Here is a 20962-nt window from a genome sequence, read left to right on the forward strand (position 1 = left end):
TAATGCATTATTTTCCCACTTAGATAAAACGCCATCCTTATCAAATATTAAATTCTCATATGTAATTGGACTTAAATTTCAGGTTGTCCTGTTACATTTTGTGTTCAATGCCAATAAAATGTTTATTAAAGCAGATTATTGTATGTTCTTATAATTATTGAAGCATGTCCTTATCCCCTTCACTAACCTTCTTTTTCATATTTTTTCTTGGTTATTCTTAGATACTTATCCCCTGGTATAAACTCTAAGATCATTTATTTAATTATCCTTTCCTCCTTTCTTCCCCTTTGCCAAGAAAGAACCCTGTTGGAATTCTAACTGGAATTTTATTAAGTTTACATATTAATTAGAGAGATTGACATTTTTATATTAACATTTTTTCCATCCAGAGTCATAGTTTGCTTTTCTATTTGTGCATATCTTAGTTTATATCAAGATTTTTATAATTTCCTATACTCTGATTTTAAAATTTACTCCTAAGCATTTTAAAGTTTTTATCTTTATTGTGAATGAATTTTTCTCATATCCGTTTTTAAATTTATTTCTAGTACAGAGAAAGATTACTAGTTTTTGTACACTTATCTTTTATCCAGCTACCTTACCTAGTTCTCTTGCTAAGCCCAATAATATTTTTGTAATAGAGTCCCTTGGATTTTCTATTTCTACCTTTTCTTTTCCAACGTTTATGTTATTTCATTTTTTAATCTTTTTTTCAATTGCTAAAATTTCCAAGACAATGTTAAATAATGTTAATCTAGTTTCTGACTTTAATAGAAATAGTTACAGCCTTTTATCATTTAGTATACTATTCAGTTTTAATTTCTGGCAATTAGTCTTTATTATACGTATTTCCTTCTACCTCTGTCTGACTTTGATTTTTGACAAAGATTAAGTGAAACATTTTATCAAATGAACTTTTCCATCTATTGACATAAGCATTTGCCTTTTTCCCTTTAGTTTACTTATGTAATAATGTTAATAGACTTTTTGATACTCATTCACATGTTAATTTACACAGTAAGTCTCAATTTATTATTTTTAATTTTAAAATGTATACTGTTTCATTTCTTTCAATATGTTGCTGGATTTTATTTGTTAAGGTTTTATTTAGATGTCATAATTTCTGGATTCAGTCCTGTTATCCTGCTCCTTAAAAAAAGATAGAATAATTTCTATATGCATGAGCTTAATCCCAAATTTTATTGTTTTGTAATAATTTTCCTGGTTTATTAAAGTTATTTAGTCTTCATAATAAATTGGAGGAGTTTTCATCTTTTTATAAGGACTGGAATATTTTAGACGCCATTGGAATAACCTGTTCTTAAGAGGTTAAAACTCGGCTGTGAAACCATCTGATCTGGATGCTTTATTTGTCCAGTGATAGATCTATAATTATTTTCCAATATCTGCTATGGTAACTGGTTTCTTTCAAGCTTTCTTCTTATTACTGGGTTTTCTAATTTTATTTTTGCTACAAAATTATTTCTTCTAGATTTAAAACTGTTTCATCATAGAGTTGTATGTAATATTTATTTATAATACGTTTAATCTCTCCTGTATCTATGGTTTTAGAGGTGTTTATTATTCCTTTCAAAGAACTAGCTTTTGGATTTATCTGTTTTTGTTCATTTTTATTTTTATAAATTTCTGCTTTGTCTTCTTTATCAAATCATTCTTTCTAGCTTTTTAAACTTTTTTTGATGTAATTTGGAAAATTTCTTAATATCACAATAATCTATAAATAAAATTTTTTGTTGGTCAAATCCACTAAGATTAATTTTTATTGTTTACAACTAGAATCCACACTTCTAGTTGTCAAAAAGTGTCTAAGTAAGATGAAAGGACTAACACATGAAGAAAGCCAGGAAGAAAACTTCATAAGCGAAGTGAAAAATTCTATTAAATGTATCAAGGAGGTGAAAGGCAAGAAGAAAGTACTCTTTATCCTTTGGGGCAGTGTTTCTCCACCTAAAAAAGATTATTATTTCCCCTAAAGGAGAAAAATTAAATCAATGAATTATTTAAGTTTAAAATTAAATGCAATTTTTCTCCAACAAGAGAAATTAAATACTAAGGAATAAGATGTTTTCAGATAGGGTTGAGCTTTGGAGGATTCCCAAACTTAAAAATCTAAGTTTTTTCCCCCTATTCTTCCCTCCCCACCAAGAACAATTTTTTTTCCCTCTTGGAGGCAATGTTACCTCCACTGAGAATTCATGCTTCGAGGTATAGGTATAAGATAGAAGGAAACTTTGCCCCATAGTGGGTTATTTCAGATATTCAGAAAGAGAGTAACACCTAAGTTTCTGGAGAAACTTAAAGATTCTTTGGCACTAGCAGATTTGAGAAATCCCCTTCAGACCTCCACAAGAAGAAATAAGGTCTCTGGTGTTCGCTAATAGGTCTGGAGGCAACCAAATGTAGATCTGTGTCAGTTCAACAGAGGTTGGGGGGTGTATCTGAGACTTAATGGAAAGCCAATAGAGACTCAGATGGAATAACTTGGCCATTAGAAGTAATGTGGACTATATCTTCAACAACTCTGATGCCCCTGTTAGGAAACTAAAGAAGTTAGTGGATCACAGGTGGTGGTTACATTTCTTTCTTTTTTCTTTTTCATTGAAGGTCTTGAATGTGCAAGATAAATGAAGATGTTGGAAGTAAACATTTGCCATAGAAATGGTATAAAAGAATAAGATTTAATTTTGTGTATGGAGTTTGGCTTTCAAACACCAATAATTTGGCTGGTGGTTATGGCTGATAAAGTAATGTCATACTGAAATTTGAGGTGTGAGAACCAAAAATCTAGAAGTATGAATATGACAAAGAAAGATTAGTAGTAAAAGAAGTTTCTGTAACTCAATAAGGAAACAAGAGGTGTTTTGGGGAGATATTTACACCCTCCTGTGAATACCAATACACACAGTAAAGACAAAAAGAGTGAGCTTGAAATTCAACCACTAGGTAAAATTCTATTTTATCAATACTACTAAATTTAACAGGTATATTTGTAAAGAGGTTGTATTAGTCTGTTCTCATGCTGCTAATAAAGACATATCCAAGACTGGGTAATTTATAAAGGAAAGAGGTTTAATTGACTCACAGTTCATCATGGGTGGGGAGGCCTCAGGAAACTTACAATCATGGTGGAAGGGGGAGCAAACACATCCTTCTTCACCTGGTGGCAGGAAGGAGAAGATGAGTGAAGGGGAAGAAAGCCCTTTATAAAACTATCAATCTTCTGAGAACTCACTATTATGAGAACAGCATGGAGGTAACTGCCCTCACGATTCAATTACCTCCCACTGGGTCCCTCCTAAGACATGTGGGCATTATGGGAACCACAGGATGAGATTTGGGTGGGGACACAGCCAAACCATATCAGAGGTATAACTTTTCAAAGTCATAGTCTAGGAGAAGAGACAGGAAGTAGCACTGCATGTCAACAGGGAATGCAACTATGCTGGCTTGGGGCTTGTTTGCCTTTTGATTCACCTCTTGCTTTCCCCCAGCTCTGCTCTATAATACAAGGGATGACTCCCACAGCCTGTACCTCTCAGGCTCTCACGTTTCCCAGTTAGGTTTGTCCAATGGGAGGTACTGGTAGGGAGACTGGAAGATGGGAAAAAGGGAGAAGTTAAGGTTTTTTTTTCTCCTCTCTTTGCCATGGCTGTGTATTTCCTGTGGCTCCAACTCCTGCTGAATGCTGGCTCACTATAATTCCAGCTTTCAGTGGGCTATCCTAGCGTCTGGACTCTGGTAACATGACCTCCTCCCTTTGTTCTTCCAGCCTATGGGTATTAATGGCTTCCATCTCTAATGTCTCAGTTGCCTCACAGTTCCCTATTGTCTTCTCAGTTCTCCCACCATCTGTGTAACTGATTCCCTACAATGACTATCCTGTTTTTAGATACTCAGACCCTAATAGAGCAACTAATTGGAAGAGCCCCAAATTTAGCATGGATGCATACTGGAAAGCATTTTTGATCAATGAAAGAAGAGACAAATGTGATTGTAATTACAGAAGTTTATTTCAGACTGCTTAGACAGAGGGAGGGGAAAGACAATAGCTTACCCTTAGAAATCATAAACAAGTGCATCCACAATACTTTGCTTATATCTTGTTCTATGTTGTCATGTGTATTATTAGTTTATACATTTGATTCCCTTAGCAGGCAATGAAAGTAGGTCCAGAATCGTATTCAACTCTCATATACCAAGTTCTAAGCTCAACGCCTAGCACTTAGCAGGTGCTCATACATGCATGTAGAACAAATGAAGGATAATGCAGGTCTTCAAGTCTTAAATTATTTTTAAGATTCAGTCTCTTTATATAAGTTCCTAGCCTGGGTCCATAGGGAGACTTCAGGGAGCCCACAAACTAGGATGAGAAAAAAAATCACATCTTTTTTTTTTTTTTCGAGACAGAGTCTCACTCTGTCACCCAGGCTGGAGTGCAGGGGTGTGAACTCGGCTTACTGCAAGGTCCGCCTCTCCTGCCTCAGCCTCCCGAGTAGCTGGGACTACAGGCACCCGCCACCACGGCTGGCTAATTTTTTGTTTTTCGTATTTTTAGTAGATACGGGGTTTCACCGTGTTAGCCAGGATGGTCTCAATCTCCTGACCTTGTGATCTGCCCGCCTTGGCCTCCCAAAGTGCTGGGATTACAAGTGTGAGCCTACGGGCCCAGACTTTTTTTTTTTTTTTTTAATGGAGTCCCACTGTGTTGCCCAGGCTGGAGTGCAGTGGCACAATCTCGGCTCACTGCAACCTCTGCCTCCTGGGTTCAAGTGGTTCTCCTGCCTCAGCCTCCCAAGTAGCTGGGATTACAGGCGCACTCTACCACACCCAGCTAATTTTTATGTTATTAGTGGAAACGGGGTTTCACCATGTTGGCCAGGCTGGTCTCAAACTCCTGACCTCAAGTAATCCACTCGCCTTGGCCTCCCAAAGCACTGGGATTACAGGTGTGAGCCACCATACCCAGCCAGAAAAAATTACATTTTTATTTCCCCTAACTTTTAAGGAGAAATTTAGCATTTTCTTCAGTTATGAATGCAGGAGACTATCCCCAGTAGTTTTTGGAGTACCCATCACCAATAGAATTCACAGATACTTTTGTAGCACATTTTGTTTGTTGCAACTATCTCAAAATTTATTGTTTATACCCAGAAACTGCCACTATATCTTGCTATTCAATGTGTTAATAACATTACTGTATCACACATTTGTTTTTTAAATCGTTCTGATAACTGTATTTCAATATGATTGCTTTCCTTTGTAATTTCTAATTTTTTTAAATTTAAAAACATGAATCTGAGAAGGTGAACATAAGCTTCATGAGACTACTAAAGAGGTCTATGGCTCAAAAAAGGTTGGAATGCCCTGCAAACTTTATAAATTGGACTTTGCTGTTAGATTCAAATCCCAATTCTGCTTCTTAACAAGTTGCATCTGCTTGAGCTAAGCACAAGTTCCTCATTCGTGAAGTGGGGTGACAATAGCAACTAACTTCTAGGAATGTTGCATGTCATTAAATGGCAAGTGTTTAGTTTCATACCTGGCACAATTAGTATTAGCTATCTAGGCATATAAACTGTAAGTCACACCAGACGAAAAGTAGAGTGTTTGGCAAAGAATGGCTTGTCAAGCTAGGGTCTTAATTTGAAGACTGTGAAAGGAGGACTTATCTTATGCATAGGTTGACAAAATAGGCCAAGTCTGCTGGGCCACTTAAAACAATGGGGTTTAACATCCCTGATATTTGTCACTACATCTATAGGGAACACATTAATGAACCAATTAATTACAAAAAGGATTTTACTTCTTTGTAAGAAACTATTCTTTAGGGGCCCTTTTAGGAATCTAAAAGCCAGGAGGCACTTAAAACTTGCTGTTCTCCTAGTCTGGTCCCAACACACACTGGGGATCAGTTGGGTCTGCCAGGTGCCCCCGGTTGGGAGTGACTTGCTGGAAATAAGCTGTTAGAACAAAACTTAAAGCAACCAAGTGATAGAAGGAAAACAATGAACAAATCCAAAAAGCTGAGTAATGAATCAGAAAAGCCTAAGAGACTTCCAGGAGGTGATTTCAGCACCAGGCTGCATTGTTGCGGGCTATTTATACCTTTTCCAAAGGCTGAGAGTTCCTGGAGGTGTGGCAGGTGTGAGGGAGGCAGAGATATTTTATGTTACAACATGGCCAGGGAGAGGACAGAGGCAGGATGTTTCTATTTTATCCACCATTTTTCACTGTGGGTCAAAAACATAGCCTAGCCCCTATGATTAGGAATAACATCTATTACAGCTGACTCTTAAACAACACAGATTTGAATTACACAGGTCCACTTACATGTGGATTTTTTTCAAGAAAAGTTACACCAAGTGTGCCTGCCTCTACTGCTTCCTCTTCCACCTCCTCTACCTCTTCCACCTGTGTCACCCCTGAAACAGCAAGACCAACCCTCCTCTTCCTCCTCTTCCTCAGCCTATTCAACATGAAGACAATGAGGATAAAGACCTTTACGATGATCCACTTCCACTTAATGAACAAATATATTTTCTCCTCATGATTTTCTTAATAAAGTTTTCTCTAGCTTACTTTATTGTGAGAATATAGTCTATAATAAATATAACATACAAAATATGTGTTAATCAAGTGTATATGTTATCAGTAAGGCTTCCCAGTCAACAGTAGGCTATTAATAATTAAGTTTGGGGGGGGGTAGTTAAAAATTATATAAGGATTTTCAACTGTGCAGAGAGGTTGGCACACCTAACTCCTGCATTATTTGACGGCCAACCTTGATATTTTCTTCTTAGATGTTTATATGCTAGATACTTTACATATTCCTCACAACACTCTAAGATGTAGGTATTATTACCCCCACCCTCTTCTTTAACAGGTGAGAAAACCAACGCTTACAGAATGTGGTTAACCTATCTGAAGTCATGTAGATTACAAGAGATCCTGCAAGAATTCAAAAATTGCAAAATACAGAGAAGTTGAGGGAATTGTACAATGAATACCTACAATTCATACCGGAAGCCTGCCTGACTCTTAGGTCTTTTATATCCATATCACCTGACCAGAAGTTACCAGATTTGCTAGTATAGGAATTTTGCCAGGAGAAAACAGAAATCTGAAAACATCTGTGATTCCAGACTAATGAACAAAGTTCTTATCTTCAAAGTTAATCACCCTTAATGAAAAGGCCATCTCTCCTTTTTGGAGCTTCCTAAGCTTCCTTCAGTGTTTTTCAGGTTTCCTTTGGGCCAGCAAATTCAATCAGAATAATACACAATCTTGGCTGGTATTAGGGCTTCTGTCCCTTTCAAAGGTGCTGTGATAGGGGATGAAGCTCTCTTGTTGCTGCCTTTGGTGATCCTTGGAAGTCTCCCTTCCCTCTCCTGCAGAGCTCAGTGAGAGGCAGCCTTAGGCAAAGTTAAGCTCAGTACACAGCCAATGTCTGGTGAAGCAGAGAGAGAGAGAGAGGGAGGGAGAGAGAGAGAGAGAGAAGATGGGGACATCTCTGATCTATCCTACCCATCTTTGGGACCAAACATTTGTCAGACTCCATAAAATCATCAACCTTAAACCTGGAAGGGATCACAGAAATGATCCAGTTATACCTCATTTTACTTCTTAAGAAATAGAGGCCTAACAAGGCTTCCAACAGCCATATAACTGGCTAATGGCAGAGCTCACAATCCATCACTCTTCTCCCTGCACCACAATGTCATTCACAGCCATTCAGTGATGCATCATTACTTTAGAGTGCACTTAATACTATCAGGCATGATTTGAGAGGTTGGAGTTGAATTGGCGCCTTCTCTGCCCACGAGGGGCTTAAAATCTAGTGAAAATGACAGGGCCCATTTATTGAACAACTTCCGATGCCTCAAATACATTACTTACTCTACCCAACATTTCAAGTTGTGTTATTTTATGTTCAGAGAGGTTAATGTGTACAAAGATGAATGTGCCCAAAGCATTCATTGGTAGGGCTGGGATTTGAGCCCCTGTCCATTTGACTCTAAATCCTAGGCTTGTTACACTGTGTAACTCTGCCTCCCTAATATTAACAAATGTGTGGGAGAAGCATAATTATGACCCCTCTACCATGCTGGCTCAGATATCCGTGTGGTTTCTAGAAGATTAAGAAGTTATTATTCTGGTACCTTTCTTACAGGGAAAAGATGAGGTGAAGTAATGAGGTGAAGAACATGGAAATGACTTTCTAAAAAGGATTTGAAACAGCTGAGAGGAACATAAACAGCAGGTTAAAAGATGAAACAAATATGTAAGTAATGGGGGAAATGAGGACAAACTAACAACAAAGGATAAAGAGGAAGCCAGGGGTGAAGGAGGGACATAAAATGCCTACCATGGAGTCCAGGAAACCTGCTAGCAGGAGTCAAAGGACTGAGCTGCATTTTGATGAAATCGTTCTCGAAAATGCTAATCTATCCTCATACACAGTCTGTCCATTAATAGCAGAAAACAGAAGGAACAGAGAGACAGAATACAAAACTGTTAAGAGTTTCAGCCTCTCTATTCAATGGATTTTAGAGGACTCAACTTGATTCAAACTCCATGTTACACAGACTTTATTAGATACTGTCTTAAACCACAAAATAAACTTTACACCAGTATAGTACAATATAACTTTGTTTGAAAGCAATATCTTTTGCAGGCAAGGCCCAGTTTTCAAAAGGTACATGTGTAAGGCATTATTTAACTATATGTTGAATACAGCAACATTTAGCTGGGGTTTGGAGGCAGAAGACTGAGGCTTAAATGCATTTGATCCCTGTGGTCTAGTCAAGTTATTCTCCATCTCCAGGTCGGTTTCCTAATTCACAGAATGAGGATAAGATCTGCTTTATCAAATGTTTGTGAGAGTTAACTGAAGTAATAGAGGTGAAATGCCTGGCAATTTCACGTCATTGATGCTGCTGATGAGGTAAAAACTTTTGATTTTCCTCCTTTGCTATGAGCTTATTCTCAGTCCAGTTTTGTTTCGGTGTTGTCTCCTTACCAGAGAGGTTAGTGGTAATTATTGTTAGTGATAACAGACCAGCATCTGGAAATGATAAAGAAGACAGCAGATCATGATAATGTCCCTTCCTTTTCCAAATAAGCACTCTGCCACAGGGTGGGTCCCCCAGAGTTTAGTGTGCAGGGTGTTGATTAGGGACTGCCCTCAGGATCAACATCTGTGGAAGGTGTGGGCAGAAGAAGCTGAGCTGTCATGCAGGCATCAAAACAGCCCCTGCCCGTGGGGCGCACTGGAGTGGAAATGGCCCTTCAGAAGCGTCCCAAGGTGGGCCTAGATGGCCCGGCCTTTTTATTCCATGTGGGCCACTCTGGGAAGGGGGGTGACCTTGGTCAAGGGAGTTCTCCACAGCTGAGAAATCCCTGACGGGGCATGTCCTTCATGAAGTTGGGGGTTGAGGAGGTGGTCTGGGCAGTGCCCTACTGCCTATGCTGCACATCCTCATAGGTTCTCTTTCTTTGGTGGCCCTCCTGCCTTTCCAGACACAGAGAATGTCAACATTCCTCCTAATTCTTTTATTAGAAGTTCCTAGGGCAGATTGAGAGAGATCTGAATCAAAGGTACACAGTGGTTTCCAAGGGAGAAGGGCCTCTTTATGTTCTTGGTTGAACAGCAACTCTGACTTCTTCTGAATGAATTCGTCAGGGGCGAAGGGCAGAATGCAGACAGGCATCACACAGCCCCATCAAAAGAATCTGAACAAAGGTTGAGGGAGGCTGATGGGGGACATGTATAAAAAACACAGCCTCTGAGAGATCTGAAGTTCATCAAGTTCTACAAGCATGACCATATCCCAACCATATCCTTAAGATAATGAGGGCAAATGAGAGTGTAGCAGGTGCATGGTAGCTTACTTAGTTCAACATCCAGCTTTGAATATAGAAATTAAGTACCTAAATGGCATAATACAAATGGCAGCACCTTCTTGTTGAGAAAAAGCTTTTTTAAAAAGTGGAGGAGGGGTGCTACATTCTCTAAACGTTCTTTTAGGAAGGAAACTCAGAAAAGTTTAGTCGCCATAGATATTACTAACGAAATATACCTATTTTCTTTGTCTTAAATCAATTGAGGAGGCCAAGAATTGTCCAAATAACTATAGTCTTCCATGAAACTCACCTCCTTATATCAACAGAAAGAAGGAAATATAAATTTTCTGCAGGGTATTATACCCAAAAAGAGAGTGTTGTGTTTTTCCAGAGAGGCTACTAAATAATACTTCAGCAAAGCCCACGGAGCGATTATAAAGAGGATGGATGTCCTCCTTATAGTAAAACAGAAAGGGTCATCAAATCTGCTTTGCCAAGTATTTATCTGAATCTTCATTTCAAGACTGAGAGATCAATAATTCATCAGAGGAAAGAAAAAGAATTAATTAAACTACATTAAAACCACCTTATGAAATAAAATACCATGAAATAGCTTATGCACACACTGCTAGGATCTTTTCTAGAACTTGTCAATTTTGGCTTCTGACAATCACCTCTGGCCAACAAATCTACCTATTATATTAGCTTGGCATCTGTACCTTTGTAGCTGTTCGGAGAGGGCTGAAGAGAAAAACAGTGAAGTCCTGCCAGCCAAATAAAATGGCACCTGTCAAAACGTCAATTTGTGTGAAATGGCAAAAGAACATCTAATATATAGGGTCGGCCAATGAACATCTAAATAATAGTGCTTTTATCAGCAACGTCTGTGCTTGAGTTTACACTTAAAGCACACAATACAGGAACACAGAAGGTCATGCAGGTTGAGTTAGAGCTGCCACTGATGTTTCATATTTGAGCTCCACCTCATGACAGGCTAATAGTGCATTTAAAGCATTGTTTATCCTGAACAGACAGAAAAGAGAGGCGGAGACCCTGCTTTGCAGACTACCTGTCATTATGGGTGTGCATTAAAAGCAAAGAAAGGTCATGCCATTGATCCCAGTTAGAAACACAATAGTTCAAAGCCTTTGAGAGTGAAAAGTGTGCGGCAGTGTGGGAGGGGATTTTCTTACAACAAGTTATCAAAGGCATTATTGTTGTGTTTCTATTCCCAAACTCATATGAGCTCCTCTGAAGAAAAAAAAACCTGGCCAGGTGTGGTGGCTCTCGCCTGTAATCTCAGCCCTTTGGGAGGCCGAGGTGGGTGGATCAGGAGGTCAGGAGTTCGAGACCAGCCTGGCCAACATGGTGAAACCCCATCTCTACTAAAAATACAAAAATTAGCTGGGTATGGTGGCACGTGCTTGTCATCCCAGCTACTTGGGAGGCTGAGGCGGGAAGATCACTTGAACCCAGGAGGGGGAGGTTGCAGTGAGCTGAGATTGTGCCACTGCACTTTAGCCTGGGTGACAGAGCAAGACTTCGTCTCAAAAACAAAAATAAAAACAAAATCAAAGCATGATGTGGACAGACCCTCAGGAAAGTTAGTGACATCTATGCAGGCTTGTAACTTCACTCAGCCAGAGAGAAAGACACTAAAATACAGAAGAATATTAGACCAGTGCTGGAACAGTGTCCACCTCATGATAAAGTGGACCAAACGGAAAGAAGATGCAGGGAATTAATACATCTTCCCTCTCAAGAGAAGGATGAGGGGTCATAGGAAGTGAAGCAAATCCCGGAAAATCTCACTAATTGCGATTTCCAGATTTGTAGAGATGAGTGTTAGAGGCACGGATGGGTTTTAGAAAACATCACATGGTCCTTTACTTTTTTCTTCTGCTCTCTCGACATAAAGCCCTTTGTAAATGCAATCTGTGGAATGGTTTCATCTCAGTTCCACCTCATTCTCTATGAGGCATTTCTCTTTGAGAAACTATAGTAAGAATCATCTTGTGACATTCGAGAGATTTTCCTGATAATGTCTTTGTATTGCTTTCCTTCATTTTCATTCTGTTATATCCACCTCAGTTTCCTTAGACTATCCTAAAGAAATCTCCCACTGTCAGGTTAGGGATTTAATAATGTGGTAAAATAATTGTAGAACCATTTGAATTATTGGTAAAAGAAAGAAGGTAGACAAGTCTGACACACACACACACACACACACACACACACACACACCCCGGTTCCCTGCCAAATCCAAGCAGCAGTTTTCATCTGTTGAGCTCGAGTCTGCCAGGATTGTCAACACCCCACATCCTTTCAACTGTGAGAATGCAGCAAAAACTCCCTCACACATTTCCAAGGGAGGCTCCCAAACCCTTGCATTATTGTGTCCCTTTCAGCTTCACTGCTGCGTGCACTCTAAACATGACAGCCTCTTTCTCCACAGAATACACACACGGGCAGTGAAAGATCTAAGAACAACTTACAAGCAGGGGAAGGTTGAGCTACATTCGGAAAAGAATTGCTTTTCAGAGAACCATTTTCAGGAAAGAACCACCATCATTTGCTGCTAAATAAACCCAAAGAACTTGAGAGGGACTGAGACAGGCTGGCTGGCTGTTTGAACCTGGTATTTCTTTAGAGCTGGGCCTTTCTTTCTAGAACTGTGATTTCATGCTTCAGTTTTTGGTGAAAGGCAAAGGTGTAGGAGAGGTGCATAGTAAAACTGAGCCCTCCAGAAGCACAGCACTGAGGTGATGCTTCCAAGGGGGTGACACACTCCTGGCTCCAGCCCTCTGGATCCACGGAACAGTTTCTTTTTTCTTTGAAACAAGCCTACCATAAAGACTTTTCTATCTACATCTACCTCTACAGTTGTAGACAGACACGTGGATCTTAAAGCAGGAAGTTCCCTTAAATATCAGCTATTCCAGTGGTTAGCCATGGAAGCATTTCTTAGATTGGTGGAATATCACTAGAAAAGTAGATAGAACTGTTCTGGTTGACGTAGGGGAAGGGCTGGCCACCCCACATCACCACGCAGCCTTCACAATAGCTCCACAGAAACTTAGGTAGACTTAGTTTGAAAACTCTTTCAAGTGTCAAACTGGTGCGTTTTGGGACATAGCTCTGGCTCACCGAGGTGTCTTTGGTTTGGTTCTCCCAATGTTTTAAACGTTGTTGTATTAGTTTCAATACTTAGAATCAGTAGATTTTTGCATAAAGACAAGGATGCCAGGCTGCTGGCAGAAAATCAGAAGATAAAGAGCAAATGCGCCTGCGTTGCCTCTTGGCCACAGTGTGTTGGGTCGAGTTGCTGCTTGCTACTGCTTTCACCATGTCTGGATACTGTTGGGTCACATGCCCACCCATTTTGGATTTGCAGCCTCCTCTGAGCTCTGATCTAGACTGTCTCATTTTACAGATGAGGCAACAATAATGATCTGGCTGGGTAGTGGCGAAGGCGGGACAAGAATCGACTTCCTAAGTTCAGGTTTGGAGTTGCCTTTTCAACCATGCATCAGCATTTCTTAAACTGGGGGCAGGTAGATGTGGTCGTCATGATCAACGAGAATATTTTTTCCTTAAAAACATGTCTGTACTTGACTCACATTTGAGAAATCCCACGCTACACCCAGCTGCCAGTGGAATGCCCAAAGTTTCACAACTATATATTCAGTTGTTTCTGCTTTGTTATCTGTCTTGGAATAGCGGGACTCCTTGTGGCACAGCTTATTATTATCCAAATTTGTATATGCTGCTAACCAGATAGGTCCCCTGAAACTTAACAGGTAGACAAAGAAAAGGCGTTTTTTTTTGTTGTTGTTGTTTGTTTGTTTTTTTTTGGAGACAGAGTTTCGCTCTGTAGCCCAGGCTGGAGGGCAGTGGTGCAATCTGGGCTCACTGCAACCTCTGCCTCCTGGGTTCAAGTGATTCTCCCTCCTCAGCCTCCCAAATGGCTAGGATTCCTACAGGCATGCCACTTGGCTATTTTTTTTGTAGGGATGGGGTTTCACCATGTTGGCCAGGCTGGTCTCGAACTCCTGACCTCAAGTGATCTGCCCACCTCAGCTTCCCTAAGTGCTAGGATTACAGGTGTGAGCCACTGTGCCCAGCCAGGAAAGACATTTTTAAGCAGTAAATAGTTCTGATTCTTCCAAGGTAACCTCACAAAGGGATCCACAGTTAAAGATACAGAAAGGAGTGTCACAGGAGAGAGCCGATGGCAACAGCACTGCCTTCTACCCCAGAGAGGCCAGGGCAGGAGCAGCTTCAGCCTCAGCTTCTAATAATGATTTGAGTCTGCTATACTGGGAAGTAGCACAGAGTAGGTAAGTGAGTAGGCTCAACTGCCAGATGGCCTGGGTTCAAATCCCAGGTTCACCATTTACTGCTGGCATGATGTTTAAACAAGACATTTAGGTTCTCTGTGCTTTGGCATAGTCATCTGTCATGGGAATAATATTTACCTTGTGAGAATTCAATGAGATAAGCCACATAGAGCTCAGTGCCTAGCACATAATGAATACTGATAAATGCATGCTATTATTAGCACAGCAGGTTTACAGTTTATAAACCACACTGACATCATTTCCTCCCATGTTTTCCATGTAACAAATCTATGAGATAAGTAGGATGGATTGGATTCTGTTTTAACAGACAAAGAATCTGAAGCGGTTGAGTCATCCAAGATCAGGTAACAAATACTCAAATCCAGGCTTTCTGCCTCAAGATCCTAGGTTGCTTCTACTATCCACAATGCCTGTGGGGCCTCTAAGGAGTAGGGATGATTTTCCAAGACTATTCTGAGGCTTAGCTATCAACATGTGTTCATATTTAGTGGGAGCAAATCACTTAAGAGGTAGGGCTTTGAAGGCAAGTAGCAGAGGCGGGTGGAAAACCAGAGGGTTTATATAGAGAAATGAAAAACTGCAGCACACCGAGGAAGTTTTTCATTTGAAATTTTGAAAACCCTGGAAGGGGATGGTGCTCAAATTACCTGCAGTTTTCAGGCACTGCAGTTTCCAGGTGGGGCCTTCAAGGGCACTCTGGTCAATGTGAGACCTTGGTCTGCTGTTCTCATCGGGGGTGGATGGAGTGCAGTATGGGGACCGGGCAGGAGACTAGGATGGGAGACAGGCAAGAGAAAGGTCCCAGCGAGGGAGCATGAGTGACTCTGCACATTGCTGGTGAGAGAGTTTACAGGAGGCAGCAGTCCCATTTCCCATGCAAACGAAACCTGTCAGATTACAGGATTTTCACTGGGTGCTTTCTACGGTGTTTCCTAAATTATTGCTTTAGATTCCAGAACTTTTATATTAGAACTAGGCACTGCAGCAAGCCTGTTGGAAATCTTGGGTAGTCTGTTTAGGACTACTGCTTGGTCCTAGAGGCAGTAATAGGAAATTGGCTCTAGCCTGGACAGGTACATTTTCAGCTTTATAAGAATCCAAATGGGCCCACAATTTTATTTCCTTTAAGGCCAATGTGGAAGAAATGCGGGTCTCTTTACCCTCCTGTGGTACTGTGGGCACTTTCTTCTCCTCTTGCACTCCTAGACTCCTCTCTCCCCCGCCCCCCTGCCTCCTCCCCACCTCCCCTCTAGGTCTTGCTGAGGTGGGCCAGGCTGAGGTGAAAGCTGTGCTAAACATCTTCTGAAATAATTTAATGGGTTTCATTTCCTGCAGCCTCTTTCTATCCTCTGAGGGAGACATTTTCCATCTAGCAGGCCATGGTAAAAATGTTGAAAAGAACAATATAGTGTGGAGTAGGAAAAATAATTTTTGTATCTTGGTACCTGAGAAGATGTCCTGCAAGCTCCCTTCCCAAGACGCAGGGGCCCTGGGTGCAGCTCATCAAGATATTGCATTCTTTCCCCATAGGGTTGCCAGAAAAAGCACAGAAAGCTCAGTTAAATGTGAATTTCTGGGAGGAGAAAACCAATTTTTTAATATAAGCATGTCCCAAATACTGCGTGGAACATATTGTTAATAACACTAAAAAAGTGATGTGCTACATATCTGAAATTCAAATTTGACCATGTATCCTGTGTTATTTTCTGCTAAATTGGGCCACTCTATTTCCCTAGGAAAGTATCTATATAAGCCTAGTGAGTGGAAAAGAAAAGAAGGCAGGTACTTTGAAGGTCTTCTGAAAACTGAAGAACATAATAAAATGATTAAAGATAATTTTTTCCAAAAAAATCAGTGCATAATACTAACCATTTCAAACAATAAATTAATTTTCATTTTGCATATTCTGTTCACATTTTTGTCCCTGAACATTTTTATTTTTTATGAATGTAATGCTGCAAAATTGATATTTTGCTTTATTTTTTAAACATTGTCTCAAATACTTCTTATAATTTTATACTATTTTATAATTATTTTTAAGGGTAATATAATGTTCCATAGAATTGAATATAGATACCTAGATTTAAAAAAAAATTTTTTAAGGATTTCCATACTGTTAGGCATTAAATAGTTCTCAATGTTTAAGTTTGGGGGATTATTGAAATTAATAAAGTATCTGTATTTCTCTTAAAAATAATGTTATGCCTTTCCTGTCTTTAAGAAAAAGTGAGTATTTAAACATTTTGGGGGACACAAAAGCAGTGTTTGATTTGACAGAGAGTCTCTCCTCGATCAAACTTTTTTTTTTTGATCTACATTTTTTTTATTAAAGTTTTAGGATACATGTGCACAACGTGCAGGTTAGTTACATATGTATACATGTGTCATGTTGGTGTGCTGCACCCAGTAACTCGTCATTTAACATTAGGTATATCTCCTAATGCTATCCCTCCCTCCTCCCCCCACCCCACAACAGGCCCCGGAGTGTGATGTTCCCCTTCCTGTGTCCATGTGTTCTCATTGTTCAATTCCCACCTATGAGTGAGAACATGCGGTGTTTGGTTTTTTGTCCTTGCAATAGTTTGCTGAGAATGATGGTTTCCAGCTTCATCCATGTCCCTACAAAGGACATGAACTCATCATTTTTTATGGCTGCGTAGTATTCCATGGTGTATATGTGCCACATTTTCTTAATCCAGTCTATCATTGTTGGACATTTGGGTTGGTTGCAAGTCTTTGCTTTTGTGAATAGTGCCACAATAAACATACGTGTGCTTTAATCAGGCTTCTCTGCTTGCTCTTCCCAGCCAGTCCTCGATTTCTGCATTTCTGTGTCCATCTTTGCATTGTTCAATTTTAATTAGAATCCTGTCGCGTCAGTTTAGCCAGAGTCCTCCGCCCTTGATATCTGACCAATTTCTTGATTCCCCACATCCCCCAGGTAATGTGTGATCACCCTGGCCTGCCTTCAGCAAGAATCCTATTAGGTCAATTTAGCAAAGACTTACCCTACCATCTCAGTAATTTTCTGACCATCTACCTCCCACCCTGCTCCTTGGCTATAAATCTCTCCTTTTCCTTGTTATATTTGGAGTTAAGCCCAGTCTCTCTCATCCACCGAAAAGCCCCATTATCACAGTCCTCCTTAATAAAGTCTCCCTTATTGTTTTAACAAGTGGTGTGAATAATTTTATCTTTAACAGTTATGGTGCCGCAACTTGGGTAGAGCCAGATTCATTATTGGACCCCTCCAGACCAAAGGTGGGATGTTAAGTACTCACCTTTGAAGCCTGTATCTTCACTCCTGACTGATTGATCAGGGATCCACTGGTGAGTCAGAGTCCTGAACCACTGCTCAGGACAAATGAAGCACAGTAAGGGCAAATTTTGATTCTTACGAGTCTGAGTACACTCTAACAGCTGCGTTAGAGGCCCAGATGAACAGAAGTTGGGGCCAAGTACAGTGGCTCACACCTGTAATCCCAGCACTTTGAGGGGCCGAGGCGGGCGGATCACTCGAGGCCAGGAGTTCGGGACCAGCCTGGCCAACAGGGTGAAACCCCATCTCTACTAAAAATATAAAAATTAGCCAGGCGGGGTGGCACACGCCTGTAATCCCAGCTACTTGGGAGGCTGAAGCAGGAGAATGGCTTGAACCTGGGAGGCAGAGGTTGCAGTGAGCTGAGATCGTGCCATTGCACTCCAGCCTGGGTAAAAGAGCAAGACTGTGTCTCAAAAACAACAACAACAAAAACACAGACGTTGGGTAAGAGGCCTAGGCAAGTAGAAGCTGGGCTAGGGGCCCAGGCTTCTTTGTTTGAAAGGTGCCTGCTGGGCTGGATATTTTTCTTCCTGACTCTGTCTTTAGTGAGGATTACTCCCTGACTCTCTAGGCTGGAAGTCTCTTTTCCCAATTATTTCTCTCAGGTGGGGTCTGACTTCCTAACTGTGCATTGGAAAATGTTTCCTGGCTCTTTGTGAGGCCTGCTTTGTTTGATCCTGTTTCTTCCATAGGAACTTCTCAGTTGGCTGAAACCACCTTCCCTAACCCCTGCTGACTATATGCTTTGCCACCTCTGTCCACCTCCTTCTTGTTGGCACGATTTTACTAAAGATAATGTGCAACTTCGTTGTCTTCTTTTGGAAACATAAGATCGCACCCAACTGACCCCTTTAAGACCACTCCTTTCCCACTGCTTTTGCTCCTTCCCTCACTTTACTACCTTTGATCCCCCTTCTGTCCTCTTGTAGGGGAGCACTTTGATATACCCCTTCAAGTCCCTGCTGCTTCTGCCTTCTGTCCCCCCCACCGCCAGGCCTTTCCTTTCCCACTGCAGCCTTTCAACTGCCTACAGCCACTTGAGCTTTAGGCCCGCTGCCTCCAGTGGGGACTCTCAAAGGATGCAGGGATTCCCAAACAGCAATCACCTGTGGCCGAAAAGAAAAAAAGAAGAAAAGGCTAATTGGAAATAGACTAGACATTTTATCTACTCAGCCAGGCTTTGGAGATGTCCAGACAGCTGTTTGATGTCCCCTCACTCTCTTAACTAAAATGTAGTCCATAAACATCAGGGCAAATGAAAATCTTAAGTCTCCTCCACAAATATGGGTAAAAAATATTAGCCCTCATATTGAAGGTGAATAGTTGCATGTATGTCTATGTATGTATGTTATGTATACATGATATTTTCTTACCTCTGGATGGTATTACAAAATTAATTTATAAAATTCCTTAAAGGAGTTTTATTCAAATTGATTAGAAATAAATGGGTGCTTATATAAATTAAATATTCCTAAAACTCCCAGAAATATAGGAACTAACTCAAATGTTTTTCAGTTTCACATGATGTGGGTAAATCTTTGGTAAGTAAGGTTAGTTTAAGACTATTGGCTTAATAAAAATAGTTGCGTGTTCTTCGTTGTCAGCATTAAACATACTATGAGCATACTTTTTATTCCACTTGGGATTACTAGCCAAATAAAGTTAAAAATAGTTAATAGGGAAATAACTTGAGATGATATATTAGTTTAATGTTATAACATGTCTGTCTGAAAATAGTTTCCAAACTCTTTTTGGTAACTTGAATCCTTAGACTTAACGCTAAATTAAGTAATACATATTTATTAAATATTAATCATTTCTAAGTAAGATAAATTACTCAAGTATTAATTACTAAGCACAAGTTAAGTTTATATATTTTTGGCTTCTTATTTTTATATGGTATAGAGAAACTGAAAATATTTGGATCTGTTAATAAAAATAAAAAGTTGTGCTATAAGAAGTGTGAGATGCAGGCGGGCATGATGGCTCATGCCTGTATTCCTAGCACTTTGGGAGGCTGAGGTGGGCAGACTGCTTGAGCCCAGGAGTTTGAGACCAGTCTGGGCAACAAGGCAAAACCCCCTATCTACAAAAAATACAAAAATTAGCCAAATATGGTGGCATACACTTGTAGTCCCAGCCACTAGGGAGGCTGAGGTGAGAGGATCGCTTGAGCCTGGGATGTTGAGGCTGCATTGAGCCCTCATCCTGCCACTTCACTCCAGCCTAGGCAACAGAGAGTAAGGCTCTGTCTCAAAAAAAAAAAAAAAAAAAGACATGTGAGATGGTATCTTCATAAAATTTGTTAGTCTGCTACAGAATGCTTGTTTATGACAGATAACTCATAATTGTCTACCCCTTACTAACCCTTAGTTTTCTCTGTAAAAGGAGATTACTAATGGTTAAAATTACAATCAATATATGTCAATAAACCTATTGAAAATAATAAGGGAACAACTCTGTATGAAAAGTATGCAGGGAAATAGGATGTGTTTTTGATTTGTATTTTCATGGCAATATAATTATTTGCCCCAGTTCAATAAGAATCTAGTCTTGTAATATGACACTATTGTAAACATTGGTTATTTATTACCAAGGCTTTGAGTGACATCTCATATTTAAGAATGATGTGCATAGGGCTGGATGTGATGGCTCACACCTGTAATCCCAGCACTTTGGGAGGCTGAGATGGGAGGTTCACATGAACTCAGGAGTTCAGGACCAGCCTGGGCAACACAGTGAGATGCCACCTCTAAAAAGAAAATAATAATAAAATAATGATGTGCATAGAATCTGATTTAAGAAACTATGGTTGACTTTATGGAACCAATGCTTATAAAGCTGTCTTGGAAACATCTGGCCTGGTACCCAGTTTATAGTGTTCTAGCCTTACGGATGTCATTCCCTGGCAGGCCTAAAAACCTAAAGATATTTGGTGACCCTAAGAAGAGAGAAATTTACCCAGTCTGTTGATATCTCAGGTGAAGTTTGGTGGCAAGTTCTCCAGAGGCTTTTAATATGACATTTAATATAAGATTCTGTCTTAGACTCTTTAAGACATACCTGAGACTGGGTAATTTAAAAATGAAAGAGGTTCAACGGACTCACAGTTCCACATGGCTGGGGAGGCCTTACAATGATGGCAGAAAGCAAAGGAGGAGCAAAGGCACATCTTACATAGCAGCAGGCAAGAGAATGTGTGAAGGGGAACTGCACTTTATAAAACCATAAGATCTCATGAGACTTATTCACTATCATGAAAACAGCACAGGAAAAACCTGCTCCCATGATTCAATTACCTCCCACTGGGTCTCTCCCATGACACGTGGGGATTATTACAGTTCAAGGTGGGATTTGGGTGGGGACACAGCCAAACCATATCAGATTCCTATGAGAAGTTCCAGCAAAGCAAACT

At 40.2% G+C, this 20962-nt stretch overlaps 1 long non-coding RNA gene across 2 annotated transcripts in view; it reads right to left on the minus strand.

Moving 5' to 3' along the window:
• Positions 1 to 1649: 1649 nt before the first annotated feature.
• Positions 1650 to 20962, minus strand: part of LOC129144217 (uncharacterized) — a 34866-nt gene continuing 15553 nt past the window's right edge. Inside the window, exon 3 of one of the 2 annotated variants that reach the window (XR_008548427.2) lies at positions 1650 to 3178. This is a non-coding gene — a long non-coding RNA (uncharacterized LOC129144217). Of the gene's footprint in view, positions 3179 to 8592; positions 9086 to 20962 lie in introns of those variants that run through there. The other variant, XR_008548426.2, reaches the window with a different exon arrangement.

This window comes from Pan troglodytes, chromosome 5, assembly GCF_028858775.2.
Source record: "Pan troglodytes isolate AG18354 chromosome 5, NHGRI_mPanTro3-v2.0_pri, whole genome shotgun sequence".
Classification (NCBI taxonomy): domain Eukaryota; kingdom Metazoa; phylum Chordata; class Mammalia; order Primates; family Hominidae; genus Pan; species Pan troglodytes.